The 22,422-nt window shown below is 43.2% G+C and overlaps 1 protein-coding gene across 1 annotated transcript in view; it reads left to right on the forward strand.

Moving 5' to 3' along the window:
• The first annotated feature begins 17,139 nt into the window (after positions 1–17,139).
• TEC (tec protein tyrosine kinase) overlaps positions 17,140–22,422 on the forward strand; it is an 84,408-nt gene continuing 79,125 nt past the window's right edge. The window contains exon 1 of the mRNA XM_087963616.1: positions 17,140–18,978. The gene's annotated coding sequence lies outside the window, so the exon portion shown is untranslated. The remainder of the gene's footprint in view (positions 18,979–22,422) is intronic.

Below are 22,422 nucleotides of genomic sequence, written 5' to 3' on the forward strand. Positions count from 1 at the left end.
ATAATTGCCCTTTATTATCAAGGCAAGGGGAGCAATTATATCTACATTTAATTGTGGGTAGAATCCAAACTCCACAGGTAAGTAATAACTTTCATGCCCAGAGGTAGAATCCTGTGATTACTGCTACTTATTGTTTGGATGGGGAAGAAAGGCCTCCCATCAGGTTAAAGCCATGCAAAAAAAACCAACCCTAGATCTTTTGTTTTACCGTTAAGAATTGAAATTCCTAATTGAGTCCAACGTCTGCGCATTCTCTGATGAACTCTGGGGGAAATTAGCTAATAGGGTTCAAGGCTAATTTTTTTTTATAAAAGTTTTTTTTTTTAAGACAAACACTAACAAACACAGACATGAAACATCAACACAAAGCCACCTTCCAAAATACAGCCTGGCAGTTGGTACATTTCTTTTGTGTAATGTCATAATATCAACTGTCTGTACCCTTCCAAACATACATTCATATTACATAAGTCAACTATACATTTTATATTGTATTATAGTGTATTATTATTATATCATTAGACTCAATTAGAAATTCACATAATTCTTATTGAGCAAATCTCAATTTTAATAAATCTGAGAACATCCAATTCATTTCATTCAATTATATAATATCATTACATTATATATCTTGCATATTATACCATTACTTTTTAGAACACATTTTACTTCTCTGTTTTCTTATCTAACCATTGATAAAATAGATCCCAGATTTTTTTAATATTCTTTATCTTCTTGCTAATTGCTAATGTCAATTTATTCGTTTCTGCACATTCCATCATTCTCTTAATCACTTCTTCTATTGGACTTTTTTCCACTTTTCCAAGGCTAAATTTTTAACGAAGTTTGCTCTGAAGGCTTCTAGAAGGAGGTGAGGCAGTAAGCATGCTGAGCCATGTCTCTGGGTACAAAATATAGCTAACATAATGAAACAAACCATAGGCTGGGGAGCAGCTCTCTTGGCTGGTATCCCAGTCCATATTTGCAGCAGCTGGCTGGAAGAAATGTGAATTGACACGGAGACCAGAACAAGTTTGACAAGAATAAGAGCCAGATGAAGAAGGGTAGATATAGAAAAACAACTTTCCCATAAAATTGTAGCTTTTGTGGAGTTTCAAGCATGAAATAAGATGTCTCGTTTCTGGAGAAGTGAGACAAACCACTTACAAAAACCTTGTCATAGACTTAAGTGTAGCACACAAAATTATCTGCTACAATGTCCTACCAGTCAATAAGTACTTCAGCTTCAACCACAACAATACAAGAGCACACAACAGATACAAACTCAGTGTAAACCGCTTCAAACTCGATTGCAGAAAGTACGACTTCAGCAACAGAGCGGTCAATGCCTGGAATGTACTACCTGTTACATCCTCTAATCCCCACTCCTTTAACCTCAAACTAACCACTATTGACCTCACCCCATTCGTAAGAGGTCTGTAAGGGGCGTGCATAAGTGCACCATCATGCCTACCGTCCCTGTCCTGTTATCTCCATTTATTCGTACCTATTTCCTGTATTCTTACATTGATACTTATATCATCTTGTAAGCGATTGACAAATCAAATAAATAATAAATTGTGGGGACTAATCTAGATAACCGTCAGGAGTCATCACTAGCATTCAAAACAGAGGAAGAGAAAGAAGAGAAAGACCCCCTCCCTATCTTACCTACTGCAGATAGTTCTTGACTTACAACAGTTTGTTTAGTGACCACCCAAAGTTTGCAGCGACATTGAAGAAAAAGCGACGTATGACCATTTTTCACACTTATAACCGTTGTAGTATCCCTGAGCTCATCTGATCAAAATATCTGCACATTTGGCAGCCGGTTCACATTTATGACAGCCTTTGATTTAAAGGTCGTCAAACGGGGCAAAATTCACTTAACAAATGTCTCGCTGAACAACAGAGATGTTGGACTCAGTTGTGGTTGTAAGTTCTGGTGCCGAGTGGAAACTTTGCTGTTTTTCCTCTCTGACTTACAAGCAGTATACATTTATTTTGCTGCTCTTTTTGTCTCTATCTGTTGACTAGCTCCAGATTTAACTAAATGCGAATTGCTGCTATAGCAGGTGAACCAGAGCTCCAAGACAAAAGAAGGTTATGAAAGACTATTTTCACGCTGTTTCCTCTTTCTCCTGAAGGAGACTTCTGCTTTCTGATTCTTGCATCTGTAATTGAAGCTGAGATACCATGTTTCGGGAGATTGCAATATTGTTGAGGACACTGCTTTCCTTTTGTCAGGTAACACACTAACATCAGTGTAATAAATTAATAGCAATAGCACTCAGACTTATATACCGCTTTATAGTGCTTTACTACCCTCTCTCAAGTGGTTTACAGAGTCAGCCTATTGCCCCCAACAATTTGGGTCCTCATTTCACCCACCTCGGAAGGATGGAAGGCTGAATCAACCTTGAGCCTGGTGGGATTTCAACTGCCAAATTGTAGGCAGCCAGCAGTCAGCAGAAGTAGCTTGCAGTACTGCACTCTAACTACTGCGCCACAGAGGCTCCTTATCATGATAATGCTCCAATACCTATTGTAAAAACGAGTGAGAGGAGAATGGTGAAAAAGCCATACCTGGAATTCTTCCTTACTTCCTCCCTCCTCCCCCCAAAACCAGCCTATTTTTGGTGGGTTGGGGAGTTTTACAAATATTCCTAAAAACTTAAATTGGGATGGATTGGAATTGGCAAGTATCAACAGGGGTCTTAAGGCAGCACATCCATTACTGTTAGTACTACCTTGAAATATTCAAATGACATGTGACGTCACTGAAGCACTGCCTTCCTCCTATTATCTGAGTCAGAAGCAGAAGACCCAACACAAGAGACTGGTTAGGCAGAGCAACTGTGTTATGTACAGAATAACCCTTGAGTAACAAGGATATGCACATGGAAACATTTATGAGAGTAGTTATGAATAATTATTCAGCCACACACAGATACACTAAATTGACTTAAAGTTTACTTTAAGAAATAGCACAGTCCAATAAATGGTCCAGGTCATATACGTTTAACAGTCCAAAGAATATCCAATTAAAAAGTCTTCTTACCGGTTGCCTTTGTCATTTACAGTAAACAAAGATATCAAAATATAAGCACAGCTTAGCAACAGAATGTCAGAGATACAGAATGTCAGAGAGAGCAAGCCATGATCTCTAGCTCCCTCTTATGGCAATTCACAATGCAATCAACCAATCAGAACATAGTACAAATCAATACAGTAACTTTGTCTTAAAGCTACAAACATACATAGTTGGTTTATATATTGCCAACCCAACTAATTGGTGTACAAATTCCTAACAAACTGGATTTTAGCAGAAAAGCAAAATTAAATTCCGTTGTTTCTGTGGCAGGAAAGGTCACAAAAAGGGGCAGAACGCACTCATCTAGCTGAACTTTAGTTGTTGGACTACTAAACTTTAAATTTTGTACTTTACCAATTTCATCATGAGGGCCTTTGCTCATTTAAATGTGCACAGTCAACAACTTCCTTAGGATCAAGGATGAAATGAGTATCTTGACAATGCATTATTAGATTATATTGTGTAAATGGCTTGGATGAGGCGTCAGACACTATGCTGTTCTACTACAAAAATCTCTTTAACATTACAGATTTGAGGTTTAATAAGAGTCTATTAGGATTCAAATGACATTTTTTTTCTAGCGTGTTCCTGTATTGATCCATTTGGTTGATCGATTGATCCACCACAGTGGTGGCTAACCTTTTTTGGCTCTCGTGCTGATAATTGCATGCCCTCGCTTGTGCGCATGCTCGTGTGCCAGCACCCAGAAGGCAATGCATGCTGGGTGCCCCCCATGTCCCTTGCGCATGCGCATGACCCCCTCATGCACCACACATCTACGCATGTGCGCGTGACTCCCTCGTGTGCCGCACATCTGTGTATGCGCCCGCGATTCCCCTCGCATGCCACGTGTCTGTGCATACATGCGTGATTCCCCCTCGTACGCTGTGCATCTTTGTGCATGCGTGTGTGACTCCCTTGCGTGCAGCACATCTGCGCATGCGCACGCAATCCCCTCACGTGCATGTGCAGGTGTCTCCCATGCACCCCCCTTCACCCCTGCGCACCAGATACCCGACAATCAGCTGTCAGGTGGCGGCGTACATGTGCATGCGCAGTGGGGCTCTTCCGGGCGAGCTCACGTGCTGGGGGAAATGACTCTGCATGCCACTTCCAGCACACATGGCATAGGTTCGCCAACACAGATCTACCAGATTGTTGCCTGAGCCTGACATCTGGGCTAAAAGAGAGAGAGAGAGAGAGCCCAACTTCTACAAACTTTTTGCCGTGGTTGTTAGGTGTTAAGTAAATCATAACGTCGTTAAGCAAATCTGACTTCCTTGCCTTGACTTTGCTTGTCTGGCAAGATCAAGTCTGAAATTCCTTCTCCTGCCCTGTCAAGATGATTACTTCAGTTTGGTTTGTTTGGATTTTAAGTTAGTTTGTGTGTACCTTGTTTTGGACTGAATTTTCTACAGTTAAAGGCTGTTCCTGGGAGAGTTTTTCTCCAGCCGAAGGTAACCTGGACATTGGGGGCAAAGTTGGAGATAATAAAGGGACTCTTATTGATTATCTGACTGTTGCTTTTGTGCCACGCCCCGGGTTATCACAGCTGTACACAATGAAGTTTGCTGGAATTTTAAACTAAGAACATAACAGCTGAGACCACAATAAAACCACCCATTTTAAATGTCAGCATATCTTATTCCCAGAGTGCAAAACTGACAGCTCAAGAGTGAAAATGTATGCATGATGCAAAGCATTTGTGAACTATCCAGACACCTTAAGTATAAATAATCCACGTCTTGAATTACATTTCAATAATATCACAGTAGGACTGAATAGCCTACATAGTCACAGTTGACTAAGCGCATCAAATCATTTGCTAATAGACCATGCCTCTGCTCTGCATCTCATTTCCAAGGTGTACACATCATTTGGTCATACCATTCTTCTCTTTTTTACAAAAAAAATTATTGATGTGGAACCATCATCTGTTTAGAAATTTGAATTGCATCTATGTGACATCATCATCTCACTTCATTGTACCGCTTTACATGTATAGAGTTATTAAATAAATAAATAAAGATTGATCAATATGTACCATACGTATATACTAGTTAAATGTAAGGAAAGGATTAGACTACAGTTCATTTATAGGCAAACTCGGCAATTTTAAGATGAATGGACTCCATTTCCCAGAATTCTCCAATCAGCATGAGCTCTCTGGGGAATTCTGTAAGCTGAAGTCCACACAATTTAAAGTTGCTAAGGTTGAGAAACCCTGCAATTCAAGAATTACAGTTGTCTACTTCTATTTTTTATTATTATTTGAATTTATTGGCCACCCCCACTCCATGTAGATTTCACATAAAAACTTTCTCAGGAGAAACTATAAAAAGCTTAAGTAGATGATTCTGAGGTAAAAACTTTAAAAAGCAGTTATCTAACACCTCTTTGAAGAACGCAATTGCGGAAAAATACGCTGAGAAACCTTGTACAATCTGCTTTACATTCCCAATTGAGAGTTGCTACTCTGCTCTAAAGGGTTAACATGCTCATACTTGCCTTGTTATAAAATTAGTGTCATGGGAGCCTTTGTTTTGGAATTAAATAATAATTCTGGCTTTTTAAAAATTGGTACTGTTTCCATTCACTTTTTTACATCCTAACGTTATATTTATCCGGACAACATTGGACACTACTAGGAGAAGGAATCAGTTCTCACTTGAATTGAATGCAAATATGCTTAAGAAATAGCTGGCAAGCAAGTTCTTGTTAAAGATGGTGCAATAAATTATTATGCTTTATAGAGTTGAGTAAATATCAATGATACGTTCTGGATTTATCAGCAAGTAGTATGTTGTCTTTTAGTAACCATTCAGTATTATTCACATTCTCCCCCCCTTGTTGCTGGCTTCTAAATCTTTTACATTTGTAATGGCGCTTAATTATTTCATTCCACTCCGTATTTGTCTTTGTTAAATGCCATTTTGCTTTCAACAGTTTTGTATTCTGTTGAGGGTTTTATAACAGAGTTCACAGAGGTCTGCTAAAATTATTTTTCAATCATTGATCTAATATTAAAAATTACCAGATAGACAACATTTTGTACTATTGCATGGGAACACTGATGAGCACTTTTAGATATGGCTTATAAATAGTCCTTTAACACTCTGTGCTGATATAGTAGGAGCAGACCCCCCGAAAAAACTTTAACCTTAGACTGTCTACTATTGACCTCACCCCTTCCTAAGAGATCTGTAGGGGGCATGCATAAGCGCACCAACATGCCTACCGTCCCTGTCCTATTGTTTCTTTTATATATATTTTTATTTTTCTTATATGTATCCATGTATTCATAACCATGTTTTTACTTATACCTATTATCTTGTAAGCAATCGACAAATCAAAATAAATAAAAAATAAATAAATAAAATAAAATTTAAAGAAATCCTGCATACTAGAGAAAAACTGGCTGTGTCTCACAACTCCATTAAGTAACTTAGGATGCAGTTTATCTGTGTATGAAGTTTAGAACTGATTGAAGGTAGCTAGGTCTTACTTAACACTTCTTATCAATAGTGAATCCAAGTCATGACAGTTCTCCAATCAGATTACATCTATTTTGTAGAATGTGGGGTCAAGAGTAGAAGTCTTGTAGTCAAACAGAAACAGAAGGCCCTATATTCCAAGTGTGGTCTTACCAAGGCTTCATAAAGTGGTACTAACACTTCATGCAATCTTGATTCTACCCCACTGTCCACTAGGATGCCAAGATCCCTCTCACGGGTTATTGTTATTGAGCCAGGTTCCACCAATGCTATACATTTGGTTTTTCTTGCCTAAGTTGTAAAAAAATTACTTTTCCCACCATCAAATTTCATTTTATTAGATAGGCCCTATTGTTCAAAGTCTGTTGAGATCCTGGATCTTGAGTCTACTAGCGTGTTAGCTATTCCTGCTAACTAGGCGATGTATGCAAATTTGATGAGTTCTCCTAAGTCATTTATAAAGATATTGAAGAGTACTGGGCCTAAGACAGAATATTGTGTACTTCAGTGGGCTATTGATCAGTATTTGTGCTTAATTTTCTGTTCTCTCTTAAACATCCCTTTTTATGTTTTCAAGCCCTTATTAAGTTTACAGACTGTCCTCTGAAAGATCTCACATTTCAGTGGTTTGCATTACCTGACACCTCACACAAGGGAAAGGTGTAGGCCCTTAACAACATACCTTCTCAGGCTGATCCACGTTTTGTAAATGGTTGCTACTGAAATTCCTAGAAAAAAGAATTTCAGAAGGAGAACCTAGCCAAGAATGGCTACACTGAGTCAATCCTTGTTAATTTCATGTGTCCCTTAAACTGAGATGCTATTTTTAATGCTCATGTCCATTCATTATTAGCATAAATAATACTCTTTGTATGATTTTATAATTTGACTTCTCTAATTGTATAATCGTTTGGAAGCCAAACAAGAAAAATGGACTTATTATTGCAAAGTGAAAATTGATTTCATGGTGAAATTGAAAGGGACAAATGTGCCTTTCAAAAAGTAAAAGATAAATAAATAAAGTATATTGATATTTGATGCTACAGTAAACTCTGGAACTTATAAAAGACCCCACCGGTAATTTCTTGATTTAAGATTCCACCCTTTGTAGGCCTCTGATACGCTCAGAAAAAAATTGTTCCATGCTGGCTAAGATTGGAACTGTTAGTTGTAGAGATGGTATTCAGCAGATTCTGACCAGTTCTGGAGAACCGGTAGCGGACATTTTGAGTAGTTCGGAGAACCAGCAAATACCACCTCTTGACTAGCCCAGCCCCCATCTATTCTCCGCCTCCCAAGTCCCAGCTGATTGGCTGGATCTTCTTTGGTTGCCCTGCACAGGAGAACGGAGCTGGAAAGCAGGTTAGTGGGGTGAGGAGGGAATGGGGATTTTACAGTATCCTTCGCCTGGAGTGGGGAGGAAATGGAAATTTTGCAGTATCATTCCCCTACCATGCCCACAAGCCATGCCTGCCAAGCCATGCCACACCCACCAAGCCATGCCATGCCCACCAAGCCACGCCCACAGAACTAGTAGTAAAACATTTTGAATTCCACTACTGGTTAGAAGACCAGTTTTTTAAAAATAAATACCCTGAATAAGGAGTATATTGAGTATGTGGAGCCTTAGCTATTATGCACACTGTTGAGGGATTTGGGCCCATTTTATTTAAAAAAATTTTATACTATGATTCAGTAATTTAATTAGGGTAGTTTATATGAAGGACGTAGAGGTAGTTAGGTTGCATGCATATAAATGAACAACAACAAGCTACTGATGCTTTTTACTGAATATATGCTGAATATATTTAAGGCTGGGCCTTAACTCTCTTCCTCTTTACACTCCTGCCCTCTTCAGAATTCAGTTTTCGCCCAACTCTCAAAAACTACTCTCTTGTATAGGGGTAATCGAATACATATTTATGTCAGGCTGAGATCTCATGGTTAAAGTTAAGAACGGGCATCCCAGCCTTGCTGCTACCTGGAATCTCAGGAACTCGTGATATCTATTGGTTATTATAAGACCTGCAAAGGAGGGACTTTCAGAAATGTCGATGTAAGCACCGGCCATTGACTTTGCTTGTCAGAAGGTTGTAAAAGATGATCCCATGACCCCAGGACACAAATATGAGTCCGTTGCTAAGCGTCGTAATTTTGATCATGGGACCATGGGGACGCTACAAGAATCGCAAGTGTGAAAATTGGTCATAAGTCACTTTTTTCCAGTGCTGTTGTAACTTTGAACGGTTGCTAAATGAACTGTTGTAAGTCAAGGAATATCTGAACTCCAAATCCTGTGACACCCCCAGCTCCCTTCTCCCAAGGAGGCCTGCCTAGGTTGGAGGCACCAAAACCAGGTAGATGCCAACTAATTGAGCAATACTTTCGGCCTTTGCTAGTTAAAAGTTGGAAACGATGCCAGAAGCGATACTGTTCGTGTTTTCCCTACCTTGTTGTAACAGTAAACATAAACAAACAAGAATCACTTGTTCTAACCTTTTTTCTGACTTTATTTTAAAACAAAGTTGGGCTTGTATTTGGCCTAACTTTCAATTGTTGCCTCTGCTATGCAAACTTCATAGTTGTGGATAGGATATCACAGTTGGTGCATTAATATGATGTGTGAACGCCAAGAACTGTATCTGATTCAACAAAACACAATTAAAACACTGTTGTGTGTGGACACACCCAAAACTGCAGTGAAATTGCCTCAGGAATATGTCACTAGAGGGCAGACTGTGACCAGGAACTGCCGTGACTGTTAAGATTGTATGGGCTGCAAGTCACTGGAGTCCTTCATCTGTTCTAATTAATATACAAAATTTGCACACATTTAGTTGTTTTATGAATTAACTTTACATTTCAATGATAGTTCTTTCAAGAAATATTGTATATTACAGTGGAATACAAAGCTAAAAAGCAATCTTGCTTGAAAGTGTTTTTGTAGGGCATTTGTGAAAAATTGTAAATGATTGTTGTGGCTCGCTAGTGGCCAGCAGAGCTGGCAGCAGACTCATACAGGGAGGAGGTTACGGAGGAACATGGACCAGTCCTGGAGTCTGAGGAAGGTTCTGACAAGTGCTCTGCATCAGACGCAGAAATGGGGCCAGGGCCATCCAACAGTTATCAGCTGCCTTTGGAGTTGGACATCAGCAAGGCAGAAGAACAGCTGGAGTCTGTTCCCAGTGTGCACATGAGCAGAACTGCCAGGAGAATGGAACAGTTAAGGAACAAGGATCGACTCGGGAGTAAAGGCTCAGGTGGACGGTGAATGGCCCCTCCCATAGGGAATAAAGAGGAGCGAAAGGGGAGTGGTGTTTGCAGGAGACAATTAGTTCAATTCATTAGGATGAAGATCTGTTCCTGACTTCTTGCCAAGTATTGTCTGCTACAGAGTGACGTTTGGAAGATACTGGCCTGGCAGCTCTCCAAGCGTGATAAAGGTCTGTAGTTGTGAAATCTCATGAAAGACTGTTTGCCGGGACTTTGCTGGAGAGGAATTCACTTTAACCTAAATAAAAGGGGTTTTATCAGGACGAGGAGTCGGCTTCATGCTTTTGGAAGCCTAGGTCAGAACACCGATCCAACTTCTCCCCTTAGCAGGGAGTTTGTACCAAATTTGCCAGTTGTGGCAAAAAGCCGCAACTCAACTCTCTGCATGATTGTACTCGCGATGCAGATGGTCTTATACAAGAATTCTCTCAAGTAGACTGGTCTTTCAAGATAATAATTAACTTTTTTGTATTTAACCAGGAAGCTGTTATTCAAGAACTCCGTGTTTTTCCAGAGACCAATCTGGAATTGACCACGGTAGAGAGAGAGACCAGTTAGGAATCTCCTTACTGGAAAGTGATGCATGGCATCTGTCACGCATCAGGACTGCCATGACTGTAGTACATTGGATCACTAGTATAGTTCAGTTTGGCATAGGGCAGCAACAGCAGGACACAGCATCAGGGGCTGGTGTGATGCTAACTGGTCCCAATTTCCTATGTGGCTTCTTGGGAAAATTAATTGCCTACACTATGCCTTACACTATCCTGGACAAATGGATGTCTAATTTATTCTTGAAATTTCCAGTGATAGAGCACCCACAACTCTCTAGAACAGTGGTGGCTAACCCTTTTGGGCTTCTGTGCCAAAAACTTGTGCGCGTTTGCACACTCGCACTTGTGTGCCAGCATCCAGAACGCAATATGCACCCTCCCACGCCCCTACGCATGCATGAGTAATCCCCACCCACCCATGCCGCCCCCTTACCTGCATTGAGCCTCACAGCTGATTTTCGGCCAGTTTGAGGCCTTTTTTGGCCTCTCAAAGGCTTGAGGAAGGCTTCTGCAGGCTTTGCAGGCCGAAAACTAGCCCCGTTTCGTCACTTCCAGTATTTTCGGAAAAACAGGAAGTGACGAAACAGGGCTAGTTTTCGGCCTGCAAAGCCTGCAGAAGCCTTCCTCAAGCCTTTGGGAGGCCGAAAAAGGCCTCAAACTGGCCAAAAATCAGCTGTGAGGCACGTGCATGCCCAGTGAGGTAAGTTTGCCTGCAGTTGGCGTGCCAGCACAAATGGCTTTGCGTGCCACCTGTGTCACTGAGTGCTATAGATTCGCCATCACGGCTCTTGAGGCAAGCTCTCCCATTTATTCTCATTGTCAAGAAGTTTCTCATTAATTCCAGGTTGGATCTCGCTTTAACAACTTCCACCCATTGCTTCTTGTCCTGCCCTCTTTCTCTTCCTTACTCCAAAAATGTTAGAATGCCTTCATTTACTTTTATTTACTTGCCAAGTGACTTCAATTATTGAGTGACCTGGAGGATAAATCATTATGTATTAAGTAAATGAATAACAATGCACATTATGTATTATATTACCTAAAGCAAGGGTCTTCAAACTTGGCAAGTTTAAGACTCGTGGACTTCAACTCCCAGAATTCCTGAGCTAACATGACTGGAGGAGGAATTCTGGGAGTTCAAGTCCACAAGTCTTGAAGCTGTCGAGTTTGAAGACCCCTGACCTAAAGTATGCAATTGCACTAGCCCAAGTAAATATGTTAAGTGAAACAGGGTTTCGGAGTAACCAGCTCAATTAGGTTTTAATTTTTATAAAACAAAGGAAACAATAAGATTAAAAGGAATATTCATAATATAAAATTCACAATAAACATATAATTTATGTATAAATATACATACTATGTAAATTATTCTCCTGTAGTATAGTATCAACATGTATGTTTTAATGACACCAAGTTTCATTACTGTGAAATGTTTTATATGGGCTGTTTATTCTTTTGGGTTTCATTGTCTTATGTAAATAAAAATGTAAAAAAAATGAGCTACATACAATTACTCGTTCAGAACTTGGGTAATTCTGACCTTCTTCAACCAAGTAGAAAAGACCTTATTAAAAATAAATCATTAGTTTCTAGGTGATTTCCAAACATAAGCTAAACTAAAGTTGTTCTGGTCTTAAATAGGGTGGAATGTCAGTAAATCTGCCACGCAGATCTAACCAATATTTTGTGCTTAATTAAGATAAAATCAGCCCTGATTTTCAAGTTGCTTTAGATTCTCTGTTGCTAAAGGTTGTGTTGTAACTTGCAACTTCTTCCACTGTTATGAAACACAGGAGTATCTACCTCTGCAGAAGTCAACCAGGGTCATGAGCATTCTCTGAAGTTGCTCTGTTCAAAGAGGTGGGAGTGAAGTGAATGAAAGTAAAGAGGCTTAGGGTGGGAAAAATAAATATTCCAAATTTGCCCTACCATGATTGGCCCATTAATGTTGATCATAAATACTGGCTGTGTTCACATAATAAGCTTCATTGGGCCCATAGCATCCACAGAACATAGAAAAGTACCGGTTGGGAGAGATCTTGGAGGCCTTCTAGTTGAAGGCTGGCTGAGGAATTCTGGGAGTTGAAGTCCACAAGTCTTAAAGTTGGTAAGGTTGGAGACCACTATTCTAGTTCAATCCCCTGCTCAAGTAGGAGACCCTATACCAGTGATGGCAAATCTTTTTGTTGTTGTGCTGGCACCCACAATGCAATGCGCCCTGCCCCCCCTTGCACATGCGTGCACAATACCCCCCCTTTACCTGCACTGCGCATGCGTGCGCCTCCCAGCTGATTTTCGGCCCGTTTTAGGCCGTTTTTGCCCTCCCAGAAGCTCGAGGGAAGCCTCTGCAGCCTCGGGAGGCCGAAAAACGGGCCTTCCAAAAATACCGGAAGTGCTGTTTCCAGCCTCCGGAGGGCCTCTGGAGCCCAGGGGAGGCTGTTTTCGCCCTCTCAGAGGCTCGAGGAAAGACTCTGGAGCCTGAAAACAGGCCCATTTTGACACTTCTGGTATTTCCAGAAGGCCCATTTTTTGGCCTCCCGAGGCTGCAGAGGCTTCCCTCAAACCTCCGGGAGGGCGGAAATAGCCTCAAACGGGCCGAAAATCAGCTGGGAGGTGCACACATGCGCAGTGCAGGTAAGTTTGGCTGGGGCTTGTGTGCCTGTACAAATGGCTCTGCGTGCCACCTGTGGCACGCGTGCCATAGGTTCGCCATCATGGCCCTATACTACTCCAGACACCTGTAATTTCTTGGCTTTGCCCTAGGTGCTTTGAAGAATAGCTTGCCTCCCTCTCCCTGTGACAGCCCCTCGAATATTGGAAGACTACTGTCATATCATATCAATCCTACTCCTTCTCTTTGTTAGACTAGTCCAGGGGTCGGCAACCCATGGCTCTGGAGCCGCATGTGGCTCTTTCATCCCTCTGCTGAGGCTCCCTGTGACCAGTCGGTAAAAGGAAAAAGGATGCTGAGCTAGGAGGAGACTCTATAAAGGGGGAACCGGACTTCTGGTTGGCAGAGGAAAAAGGATGCTGTGCTAGGAGGAGACTCTATGGTGGGGGAACTGGACTTTTGGTCGGCTCCAGAATTGAACAAGGGCTTCTGGTTAGGACCTTTGGTGGCTCTTTGAGTGTTTAAGGTTGCCGATCCCTGGACTAGTCATACCTAGTTCCCTCAGTCGTTCATTATATGGTTTAGACTCCGGATTCCTTGTCATCTTTGTTGCTCTTCTCTACACTCTTTCCAGACTAGAGTCTCAACATCTTCTTTTGCATGTGGGTGATCAGAACTGGATGCAGCATTCCAAGAGTGGCATCACTAGTATAGTTTAGAGTGGTGGTAGTATCACTTCATGTGATCTTGAAACTATCCCTCTGTTGATGCAACCTAGGACTGCATTATCTGTTTATTATCTGGCTCATAGATAAGTGATTGGTCACGAGGATACCAACATCCCTCTCGCAGTACTACCTGTTGAGCCAGGTACCCCCTATTCAATATCTCTACATCTGGTTTTTCTTTCCTATGTGTAGGACCTTACCAGTGGTGGAATTCAAAGATTTTTACCACTGCTTCGGTGGGCGTGGCTTGGTGGGCACACTTTGCATGCATGCACACACTTTGTGTGTGTGTGTGTGCACCAAACACGCACTTTGCGCAGGTGGAGAGGCGTTCCAACTCACCTCCTGCAAGCCTGCACTCTCCCTGTTGCTTCAGCAACTGCCGCGCAAAGCAGTTGCGCTTCAAAAGCAGGGAATATATCCTCCTGGAACGGCATGCAATCACCACCTGTGCAACTATCCATGTTAATTTCTTGGTCTCCACTGCTCATCAGCACTACCGGCTTGGCAGAACCGGGCTGAACCGGTAGAATAGCACCTTACTTGGACCTTACTTTATCTCACCACTGAATTGCATTTTGTTGGATGCACACTAAGGCAGGGGTGTGATGAGCCAGAGTGTAACACAAACGTAACAAAATCCAAATCACAAATAAATGTCCTTTAATGCCTCCAGCTTGGCCCCACTGTTCAATAATTCTCAGTTGGAGATAAAACGTACTCAAAAATAGTCTTCCAAAGAAAGCAATACAATCCGAATTTAATGAGCAGATAGAGGTGAAATAAAAAATCAAACTACAATGATGAAATTTCCACAACGGAACAGGAGAAGTATTTACCAAATTCAAGGAGATAACAAGGCACAGTCTGTTGGAAGGACGCCAACCAAGATAACTTCAGACCAAAATGAAACACGTTTGCTTCTGGCAACACTGTGTTTCAACTGTCTCTCTTATATACTTGTCTCCCCAGCTGTAACCAATGAGGAGGATCATGGCCGCTTCCTCTCTCGCAAGCCAAGTTGTTGCCATCTCCATTCCTCCCTGCGTGTCCTAGGATGAAGAGGGGATGGGCCTGGTTCTTCCTCTGACTGCCCAGCCGGCCTCTGCCCTTCCCCAGCCTCCCCCACAACCTTCGGAGCCACACCTCCACTCCCTGTGAGCTGTTCTTCCTCTCCCTCAGAGTCTGACTCTAACAAGGGCATGACAAGGGGTGTCAAACTGGATTTCTTCGAGAGTTGGATCAACATTGTAGTTCTCCTCTGTGTGCCGGCCAGAGGTGGGTGTGGGTGTGGGACCCGGGACGGATGCCTCCTACTGGCCAAAATGGGACATGGGTGGGGGCACACAAGCTCCTCCATGCCCTATTTTGGTTGTCAGAGGCACCATGGCCTGGTCCTTTGCTATTTCCAGGCCAGATTTAAGTATCCTGCGGACCTTGACATGCAGTAAGGCATGTCCTTTGCTGGTCATATATTTGGACCAGCTGAAACTTCTAGGTGACTTCATATGAGGTGTGTCTGGACATCCTTTATCCAGAGAGATGGCCAGTAAAACTCTGGTCTTCAAAGAATATCCTGGTTCTGAATTAGTGGAATAGAAACACAGAAGTGAGAAAAAAGAAGTTAAATATTGTATTCATTGGAATTTATAAATAGGACCTGATATTTTACAAACAACATGGGGGGGGGAAGCATTATACAAGTAGTCTTTGACTTACAATCACAACAGAGCCACAAACTTTTGTTGCTTAGCGAGACATTTGCTAAGTGAATTTTGCCCCATTTTATGACCTCTCCTGCCACAGTCGTTAAGGGAGCTGCTGCAATGTTATGTTAGCGACACAATTGTTAAATGGATCTGGTTTCCCTGTTGACTTTGCTTGTCAAAAGGTCGCAAAAGGGGAATCCCATGCCCCCGCAGGGGACACTGCGACCGTCATAACTATGAGTCAGTTGGCAAGCATCTGAATTTTGGATCACGTGACCATGGGGAGGCTGCAACGGTTGTAAGGGTGAACCATGTTTATAACTCGCTTTATTTTTAAAGTGCTGTTTTAACTTTGAGCTGTCATTAAATGAAACTGTTGTAACTTTGAGGACTACCTGCTTTCCTGCAATTGGATTCATCTCACCAGACTATGCCGAATAGACGAAACTAAAAATAAAAGTCCCTCAGCCTTCGGGGAAAGGGTGAGGATGGCAGTGTGTTTGCTCTTTTTTTTTTTTTTTTTAATGGCATTACCATTTTTCCCTTGCAAGATTTCCGAGCAAAACAATACAAGTTGGCTGGTTGGAGACGGCATTTCCTTGGGCTCAGTTCCTTCTATTGTCAACTGTTAACAGAATGGCCCTTTTCTTGTCGCTACGGATGCCTGGTATGAAATAGCTTCATGTGCACCAAAACACAAGGACTCCTCCTCCTCCATAGAAGTAATGTAAAATAATACATTCCCGTTATTACTGTACGCTGGATATTGCATCCATGTTCTAATTGTTGTGAACTACCCAGAGGCACATTTGATATACACATTTGATTAATAAAGTGTGTGCATCCCTCTCTCCCCCTCCCTCTCTCCCTCCTTCTTTCTCTCCTCCCTTTCTTTCCCTCGCTCCTTCCTTCTCTCCCTCTCTCCTTCTCTCCTCCCTCTTTCTTTCCCTCTCTCCCTCCCTCTTCCTCTTTCCCTCTCTCCCTCCCTCCCTCTTTCTCTCCCTTTTCTCTCTCTCCCCTTCTCTCTCTCTCCCTCTCCCCCTCTCCTTCTCTCTCTCTCCTCCCTTTTCCCTCTCTCCTCCCTCTTTCTTTCCCTCTCCTTCCCTCCCTCCCTCCCTTTCTTTCCCTCTCCCTCCCTCCCTCTCCCTCCCTCTCTCCTGTCTCTCCCTTTTCTCTCCCTCTTTCCTTCCCTCCTCTCTCCTCCCTCTTTCTTTCCCTCTCTCCCTCCCTCTCTCCTCTTGTTCTTTCTCTCTCCTTCCCTCCCTCTCTCTCCCTCTCTCTCCCTCTTTTCTCTCTCTCCCTTCTCTCTCTCTCCCTCTCCTTCTTCTCTCTCTCCTCCCTTTTTCCCTCTCTCCTCCCTCTTTCTTTCCCTCTCCTTCCCTCCCTCTCCCTCCCTCTCCTGTCTGTCTCTCCCTCTCCTTCCCTCCCTCTCTCCTCCTTCTTTCTTTCCCTCTCTCCCTCCCTCCTCTCGTTCTTTCTCTCTCCTTCCCTCCCTCTCCTCTCCCTCTCTCTCCCTTTTCTCTCTCTTCCTTTCTCTCTCTCTCTCCTCTCTCCTCCCCTTTTCCCTCTCTCCTCCCCTTTCTTTCCCTCTCCCCTCCCTCCCCTCTCCCTCCCTCTTTCCTGTCTGTTTCTCCCTCTTTCTCTCCCTCTCTCTCCTTCCCCTCCTCTCCCCTCCCTCTTTCTTTCCCTCTCTCCCTCCCTCCCTTTCTTTCCCTCTCCCTCCCTCCCTCTCTCCTGTCTCTCCTCTCTTTCTCTCCCTCTCTCTCCTTCCTCCCTCCCTCTCTCCTCCCTCTTTCTTTCCCTCTCTCCCTCTCTCCTCCTTCTTTAACCTATCTATTAAGCATATAGCCTTGGGAACCACCAATCCTTTTCTGATCTGCCTTTTAATTTCCAGCAAAACTTGGCAGTCCACTATTAGCATTTCTGGGCATTTGATAGTCAGGGGAAAAAACTCCTCTCCTCTCTGGGCCTCGGAGAATTTTAATATTTTAATTATCAGAGACTAGACGGGCAAGTCCAACAAGATCTCCGGAAGAAGGAGGCACAGCAGTTACGACCATTTGGCTCCCCGGGGAAGAGATCCTCGGAATGCTTTGGCTCCCCTGACCCTGAGGTGACTTTTGCGCAACCCTTTTCTGCAGAAGCGCAGTGGGCTAGGCCGAGGCAACCACAAGCAGCAACACCGAAGTTCCGGTATTACAGCCAAGGCTGAGGCTGAGCTCCTCCGTTGATTTCGCCCTTCTGCAAAGCCCTTCGGGAGGACACCTTGAACCAGACTTCTTGGGCCTGGTTGCCTTTCTTTTGCCCCCTTGCCCTCCATCCCCTCCCATTCCTATCGCCTCCCTCCAAAGCTGAGAGGCTCTTCCCTCTCCTCTTCTTCATCATCTTCTTCTCCCCCTCCCTCTCCTTCTTTTCTCCTTTTTCTCCTCCTCCTCTTCCCTCTCCTCCCCTCCTTCTCCTTTTCTCTTCTTTCCTTTCTCCTTTTCTCCTTCTCCTCCCTTCCCTCTCCTCCCCTCCTTCTCCTTTTCTCTTCTTCTCCTTTCTCCTTTTCTCCTTTTCTCCCTTCCCTCTCCTCCCCTCCTCTCCTTTTCTCTTCTTCTCCTCCTTTTCTTTCTCCTTTTCTCCTTCTCCTCTCCTTCCCTCTCCTCTCCTCCCCTCCTTCTCCTTTTCTCTTCTTTCCTTTCTCCTTTTCTCCTTCTCCTCCCTTCCCTCTCCCTCTCCTCCCCTCCTCTCCTTTTCTCTTCTTTCCTTTCTCCTTTTCTCCTTCTCCTCCCTTCCCTCTCCTCCCCTCCTCTCCTTTTCTCTTCTCCTCCTTTTCTCTTTCTCCTCCCTTCCCTCTCCTCCCCTCCTTCTCCTTTTCTTCTTCTTTCCTTTCTCCTTTTCTCCTTCTCCTCCCTTCCCTCTCCTCTCCTCCTTCTCCTTCCTTCTCTTCTTCCCTTTCTCCCTTTCTCCTTCTCCTCCTCCCTCTCCTCTCCCTCCCCCTCCTTCTCCTCCTTCTCTCTTTCTCCTCCTTTCTCCTCCCCTTTCCCCTTCCCTCTCCTCCCCCTCCTTTTCTCCTCCTTCCCTCCTTCCCTTCCCCTTCTCCTTTTTCCTCCCTCTCTTTATCCTTCTTTTCTCCTTCTCTCTTCCGTCCTTTTCTCCTCCTCCTCCTCCTCCAGCCTCGGCGAGGCGCGCCAAGAAGGACCAAGCGTGCGTTCCGAAAGGCGCGGCGGGGCGCGAACCCGTCGAGCCCGGAGTTTCGCCGCCTTTCGCTTCCTTGCCGTCCGCTGCGAGGCGCGACCTCCGTCCCTCCCCAACGCCGCAAATTCGCAATAAACCAACCCCCTCGCGGAAGGCGCTGCTCCGGAGAGGGCGAGGTTAAAGAAGCGCCGTCTTTGGAAACCGCCGCCCCCGTCGGAAGGGGGACGGAGGAAGACGAGAAGGGGGTCGGTGGCTGCTCGGCTCTTTTCCACCGCGGTGTAATCTCGTCCCTCGGCCCGCAGGCCCCGCCGGGAGGTTCCGCTTCGGACGGCCAGGTAAGGCTGTGAGGGGAAACAAACCCAAAACGCGGCTCTAACTCCCCCTCCCACCCACCCCTTTTTTTTTGCAAGTCACTTTCGGTGGTTAAAGATGGAGCGGAAAATACAGAATAACTTGAGTTGGAAGGGACCTTTGGAGGTCCTCTAGTCCAACCCTGAAAAAAAAAAAGGCAGGTCCGTAAGTGTCCTTGGCCTGGATGGCGCCAGGTGGAAGGGGTTTAAATTCTGGGCAACACCTATTTTATTTTACTTTTTACTTTTTATTTGTCAATTGCTTACAAGATTATAGGTATAAGTAAAAACAGGGGTCTCCAACCTTGGCAACGTTAAGCCTGGCGGACTTCAGCTCCCAGAATTCCCCAGCCAACAGGCTGGGGAATTCTGGGACCTGAAGTCCGCCAGGCTTAACGTTGCCAAGGTTGGAGACCCCTGAGTAAAAACATAGTTATGAATACATGGATACATATAAGAAAAATAAAAAGAAACAATAGGACAGGGACGGTAGGCACAATTGGTGCGCTTATGCACTCCCTCTACAGACCTCTTAGGAAAGGGGTGAGGTCAATAGTAGACAGTCTAAGGTTAAAGTTTTTGGGGTTTGGGGAAAAAAACCAGTCAGGTAGAGTATGCCAGACATTGACCACTCTGTTGCTGAAGTCGTATTTCCTGCAATCGAGTTTGGTGCGGTTAACCTTGAGTTTGTATCTATTATGTGCTCTTGTGTTGTTATGGCTGAAGCTGAAGTATTCATTGACAGGTAGGACGTTGAAATGTATGTACTATACTTAGATCGGACCGAAGGCGGCGTAGTTCTAGGTTTTCTAGGTCTAGAATTTCGAGTCTGGTGGCATAAGGTATTCTGCAACGAATAGAGGAGTGGAGAACTCTTCTTGTGAAATATTTCTGGACTTTTTCAACTGTGTTAATATCAGATACATGATATGGGTACCAGACTGATGAGCTGTATTTGAGTATTGGTCTAGCAAATGTTTTGTATGCTCTAGTTATTAGTGTAATATTACCAGAGAAAAAGCTACGCAGGATTAGGTTAACAACTCTTAATGCCTTTTTGGCTATGTAGTTACAGTGGGCTCTAGCACTTAGATCATTTGAGGTTGTAGCTGCAAGACAAGGCACTAACTTGCTTGCTCGGCTGTTTCTATACAGGCCACCTTACTCTGCGTTAGAATCCCGGACCTTGAACCTCGTCGTGCTAAAAGGAGGTAGTAAACCTGTTGAACCTTACTAGTAATTGGGCAGCTCAGGTTTGGCTGGGGGTTTGTGGATTCTTTTAAACTTCCCGGCCCAGAAAGTCTTCAAGGAAGCATCAACTCTTGGGAGAGACCCTACCAAATCTCTGGAATTGGAATTTTCCCAGGACTTTGTATAGATAGTCCTCGACTTACAACACTTACTCACTTAGTGACAACGGCACACTGTGACAAAGTTACAACGGCACACTGGGAAATGTGATTTATTGTGGCCGTTTTTTCAGAGTTACCACCTTTGCATCTTCCCCAATGATCAGGCGATCTGAAAACATTCAGATGCTTGGTTCATACTTATGACCATCACTGCGTCCCGGGGGGTCATAGGTGATCCCCTTTTGCGACCTTTGAACCAGCAAAATCAGTGGGGAAGCCAACCACTTCACAGCCAGGGGACTAAACTTATTCGCTGCAGTGATTCACTTAACGACTGTGGCGAGAAAGATTGTAAAATGGGGGCAAAGTAAAAGATCTCCCTTAACGACAGAAATTTTGGGCTGGGTTGTGGTCTTGAGGGCTGCCTCTATTGCATGCTATAACAGTCGGCAGTAGCCTTTTGATGAATATGGTGCCCAGCTTGGGTGAAACTCTTTTTTTTTTAAAAAAATATTTTTTATTGTTTTATATCATACACCAACACAAATTCCTTGTGTGTCCAATCACATTTGGCCAATAAAGAATTCTGTTCTGTTCTGTTCCGTTCCGTTTTCTTTTCTCTTCTATTTTCCATTCCATTCTATTTTCTTGTCGATTCTATTCTATTTTCTGTTCTATTTTCTATTCTATTCCATTCCATTCCATTCCATTCCCTTCCCTTCCCTTCCCTTCCCTTCCTTTCCTTTCCTTTTCGTTTTCCTTTCCTTTCCTTTCTTTTCTTTTCTTTTTCCTTTTCCTTTCTTTTCTTTTCTTTTTTTTCTTTTCTTTTCTTTTCTTTTCTTTTCTTTTCTTTTCTTTTCTTTTCTTTTCTTTTCTTTTCTTTTCTTTTCTTTTCTTTTCTTTTCTATTCCATTCCATTCCATATTCTATTCTATTCTATTCTATTCTATTCTATTCTATTCTATTCTATTCTATTCTATTCTCTACTCTACTCTACTCTACTCTACTCTACTCTACTCTATTCTATTCTATTCTATTCTATTCTATTCTATTCTATTCTATTCTATTCTATTCTAAGAGATGGGGCCAGGGCAGACTGGCAGTCAGCTACTGCCTTCCGGTTCAGACAGCAGTGATGCGGAGGAGCTTCTGGAACCAGTTCCCAGCCTGCGTATGCCTAGAGCTAGCAAAAGACGAGAACAATTGGGAAAGCAGGGTCAACTCAGGAGTAAGGCCACACCTCGGAGATGATTGGCCCCTCCCGTAGGACATCAAAGAGGAGCGAACGGGACGTGAGCTTTTGCAGGAAGCAATTAGTTTGTCTGGTCGGTTCAAGCATTGAAAAGTTCTGTTTGACTCTGTGTCGAGTTTGGCCTTGCCCTGTGTCTGGCCATTCGTTCTCTGGCCGCATTCCAAGTGTGATAAGGTGTGTGTTTTTGTAAACATTCCCCTGAAAGACTGTTTGTGAAGCCTTGCAGGCTGTGAATGAACGTAATTCACAGCCGTGGAAATAAAAGAGGTTTTGCCGGGAATAAGATTGTGTGTTATGCTTCCTAAGGAAGCCTAGGTCAGAACACCTTTGACTTAACAACAGTTCATTTTTACCCAAAGTTACAATGGCATTGAAAAATGTGACTTAAGACTTTGTTTCACACTTATAACCGTTGCAGTATCTCCGTTGGTCGTGTGATCTAAATTCAGATGCTTGGCAAATGACTCATATTTATGACGGTTGCAGTGTCCGGGGGCATGGGAACACCTTTTGGGACCTTCTTCTTTTTTTAAAAAACAAAATTTTATTTTTTAGACAAACATACACAAACACAACATTAAAACATCAAGCCATCTTCCACTTATGTACATACAGTGTGTCGGTTGGTTAAAAATTGTTTTGTGCATCCTCTCCATAGTCCTCACTTACAATTACTTGTATATATTCTCATATTATCAATCAAATATTCCTAAATATGTTATTATCATTGTTAATCATTTGACTATACTATTATTCATTCATGTTATGCGGTCTCCTTTTGGGACCTTCTAACAAGCACACTTAAGCCAGGTTCATTTAACAACC

The sequence above is a fragment of the Notechis scutatus genome, chromosome 4 (assembly GCF_049901735.1).
Source record: "Notechis scutatus isolate UNSWTSFEM ecotype Mainland chromosome 4, rNotScu1.2, whole genome shotgun sequence".
NCBI classification, from domain to species: domain Eukaryota; kingdom Metazoa; phylum Chordata; class Lepidosauria; order Squamata; family Elapidae; genus Notechis; species Notechis scutatus.